General features: G+C 47.5%; 1 pseudogene; it reads right to left on the bottom strand.

Moving 5' to 3' along the window:
• Positions 1 to 422: 422 nt before the first annotated feature.
• On the bottom strand, positions 423 to 2073 carry LOC101421552 (cyclin-K-like; annotated as a pseudogene).
• Positions 2074 to 4155: the final 2082 nt, after the last annotated feature.

The following is a 4155-nucleotide window of genomic DNA, read 5'->3' as shown; positions in this document are numbered from 1 at the left end:
TTTCCAGAAGGAAAAGTCCCTCCCTACTACAGCGACTGCTTAAGCCAATACGGCTGGTGCACCTTTTCACCAGCATCAAGTAGCCCAGCACAGGACTCCCCTGCCTCCGCGGAAATCTTGTGCCAAGGCAGACCGCAGGGGTGCTTCCGCCACCAGCTGACAGCCAGCTTGCTGCCCTTCTCCAAAGAAGAGAGCAAAGCCGCAGAACCACCACCACCCCAAGTCCCCCAAATCGAGACCACCCCCCCATCCTCCGCGCATCCTCCTCCAGCCCGGAAGCCTCCCCTGGCAGCTGCCTTAGGCAGCCCTTCTCCAGACGTGGGGTGGACATCCAACCCGCTGCTTGCCCACTCAGGCTACTCTTCAAGTTGATTAGAAAAACTTTTGTTCTAAAACAAAATGAAGGGGAAAAAAATGTCCTGTTATCTCATCCAGGCTGCCTGTCCTAGCGCCCCCTCCCTGGAGGCATGCATGGTGAGGGGGTGGGTGAGGGCACGGGGTGCTGTCCTCCGGGGAGCATGGTCGGAGGTGGGTAGCTAGCCAGGGGCAGGCCCAGGCCTGGAGGAGGGTGCGGTGGGACTGCGTGAGTGGGGGGCAGGCGTGGGGACGGCGGTGGGAAGGTGGGGTTTTAGGTGGGTGGGGGTGGGGGGTCGCCGGGAGTTGGGGAGGGGGGTGATATTAAACGGCGGGAAGGAGCCGGTGGTGCAGGCACAGGTGGTGGGGGGGGTTGGAGGTTAGACGTGGGGGTGGTGGGGCAGCGGCGAGGGTGGGCCGTAGGCCGGAGGCCTCGGTCTTCAGGCAGGTTCTGGTAGCGCCCTCTGGACAAGCAGGAGCTGGTGGTGGACATCCCCGGCATGTAGCTGGAGGAGGCAGAGGGAGGGGCTGGTGCCTGGGCCCGGTGGCCGGGAGCGGGATCTGGACTGTGGGTGGTCGCCAGGGTCCACCGCCTGAGGCAGCTGCCAGGGGAGGCTTCCGGGCTGGAGGGGTTTGGGCCGGAGGATGGGGGGGTGGTCTCGCTCTGGGGGCGATTTGGTGGTGGTAGTTCTGCGGCTTTGCTCTCTTCTTTGGGAGGAAACAACCACGGCACGTTTAACCTGCCTGGGAGGCCTGGGCTGCTGCGCACTGACTGCGGGTCCTTCTGCGGAGGCCGGGCGCTCGGGCCCCGAGCCTGTTGTGACTTGTACTCGCCGCACTTGTGTAGGTTGAAGACTCGGGGGCTGCTGGAGCGGATGGGGGCTGTGATGAGGCATCTGCTGTATCCCTTGCGAGTAAAGATGCAGGATTTGGTGGCAGGTATCTTCCTAAACGTCGACAGGGGCATCTGGAACAAACTGCTCCCACCATCTCCTATCCACGGCCTTGGAGGTCCACCCCTGTATTTCAGATTTGCACAGACATCCTGCGGGATACGTCACCGCTACTGCGATGATTTCTGGTTCCCACTGCGGCGACGAGGTGCTGCACAGGCCGTCATTTACAAATGTTCACGCCATTTGAAGCAACTTTTTGAATTTCGTTATCACTTTTGAGTTGTTTTGCATGTTTGAGTAGGATTGGTGAGGATGTTCCACCTGTAAATCAAACTTTAAGGTCTGTAGTAAGATTCTCTCCAAAACCATTACTTCTTCATTTGGGGCATCTACAAACTGGCCAAATTGTACATCATTTAACAAACTGTTTGATGTTGTTTTGATGATACCTTTGTTTTGATAGCTGTTTTGATGATACCTTTACATTTTTTTTGAGGTGTTTCTTCTACTTTTCCAACCAAAAAGAGACAACAGGCTTCTGTCACATATCTTCGGAATTGTTGGAAGAAATGAAACATACAGAAGCAATGAAAATAAATTATTCCAGTTGCCAGGGTATCAGAGTGTAACCCCAAATGTGTGCTCACGTCAAAGATGAACCGAGCCCCCTCGGTGGTAGCGCGCCGCCTCGGTGGCGGGTTCGCGTCCCTCTAGTTGGGAGGGTGTGAGCAAAATCTTTCTTATCCCAGTACCAACATGGTTTTATGTGGTCCAGGTTTAATGAAGCTACTGAAGGGCTTGGATTTTCTTAATCTTCCTTCATTTTTTCTAGTACATTCGTTCTTTTCAGAAAGTTCTTTGAAAATGTTAGAATCTCCTCGCCTCAGGCAAACCCATTGACTACTTCCCCTTCTTGCCCACCGCAGCCATCTTTGAATTATATACTTCTTAAAATGTATTAAGTTACTCATTGATAAATTAGTTTTTAAAAATTTTATGTACCTATAAAAGTTTTCAATTCAAAAATAATATTTTCTAAAAATTAACATATATTCATGCACATTAGAGAAAAATTAAAAGAAAAATTTTTTTATTGATTGAACATTAAAAAACGACAGTCATTTTTATTCCTGCTTGTCACTATTTTTCCATACAGTATTTTTAATTTAAAAACTTCCCTGAAATCTTCTTCAGAGTTAAGTTTTATGATTAATGAATTTAAGATTGACCCCTCTGATTGACTCTTCCCTGAAGATCATAATATTTTATGAGAAAATATTCTGTCTACAAGTGGTGGAGACATTTTTTAAAGCTCATTTCAAACAGTAAATTTTTAAAAATTTAACATTAGCATTGTCACAAAATTTTGGAGTTCAGTTACTGTCTGTATTTATAAACATACTTGCATATTTTTACTACTACAATGTATGTATCAACTGATAGACTATCAAAACTTATTTGGACATAATTGTGAAGTGTGGAGCATATAGCAAATTCCAAATAAAGTCATATCTCAGAGATTTTTGCAAGTTCGATTCCAGACCACTGCAATAAAGCATATATCATAAAGCAAATCACACAAATTTTTTGGTTTCTTGGTGCCTAGCATAATATATTCTGTTTATAATATACCGTAGTCTGCTAAGTGTGCAAGAACATCATGTCTTAAATAAACAATGTGCACATCTTAATTTTAAAATATTTTATTGCTAAAAATGCTAACCATCATCTGAAACTTGAGCAAGTCATAATCTTTCTGCCGGTGGAGGGTGTTGACTTGATGTTGATGGTGCTGACTGAGCAGGGTGGTGGTTGCTGAAGTTGGGGTGGCTGTGGTAATTTCTTAAAAATAAGACAACAGTGAAGTTTGCCACATCAATTGACTCCTTCTTTCACAAAAGATTTCTCTGTAGCATATGATGCTGTTTGACAGCCTTTTACCCACGGTAGAACCTCTTTCAAAATTAGGGTCAATCCTCTCAAACCCTGTGGCTGCTTTGTTGACTAAGTTTATCTAATATTCTAAATCCTTTGTTGTCATTTCAACAATATTGACAGCATCTTTACCAGGAATAGATTCCATCTCAAGAAACTACTTTCTTAGCCAAGAAGCTGCTCCTCATCCATTAAAGTTTTTTTTTTTTAATTTATTTTATTTATTTCTCCTGCCCCCGCCCCCGCCCCCGCCCCCTCCCAGTTGTCTGCTCTGTGTCCATTCACTGTGTGTTCTTTTTGTCCGCTTCTGTTGTCAGCGGCACAGGAATCTGTGTTTCTTTCTGTTGTTGTTGCGTCATCTTGCTGCGTCAGCTCTCCATGTGTGTGGCATCATTCCTGGGCAGGCTGCACTTTCTTTCACACTGGGCGGCTCTCCTTCGGGGTGCACTCCTTGCGTGTGGGGCTCCCCTACTTGGAGGATACCCCTGTGTGGCAGGGCACTCCTTGTGTGCATCAGCACTGTGCGTGGGCCAGCTCCACATGGGTCAAGAAGGCCTGGGGTTTGAACTGTGGACCTCCCATGTGGTAGATGGACACCCTAACCACTGGGCCAACTCCACTTCCCCTGTTAAAGTTTTATTGTGAGATGGAGAACTTAGCAGTCATTTAATCCTACCTGATCATTTTCTGTTAGAGAAAATGGGGGCATAGCGATCTGACTTGATCTTGGTCCCTAAGTATGAGTTAGGCAGAACCTGGATTGGAACCATCTCCCTCTGCCCTCAAGCCCATACTTATACCACGAGACCACAGTGGTTTTCCTGGATAAGCACTGGGTAAGGTGACTGCTTTGGGAGGCGCAGTTTAGCGGGTGAGATGGATGAATGTTTCCCCACATGGTTTCTGCAGTAGGCTTTGTGCTCCTCCATGTCCAGTCCTCTGGTGATAAGATACCTGACTGCATATCTCA

This window comes from Dasypus novemcinctus, chromosome 13, assembly GCF_030445035.2.
Source record: "Dasypus novemcinctus isolate mDasNov1 chromosome 13, mDasNov1.1.hap2, whole genome shotgun sequence".
Classification (NCBI taxonomy): domain Eukaryota; kingdom Metazoa; phylum Chordata; class Mammalia; order Cingulata; family Dasypodidae; genus Dasypus; species Dasypus novemcinctus.
Note: the sequence above shows the minus strand (reverse complement) of the source record. Positions and strands in the feature narration are given on the sequence as shown.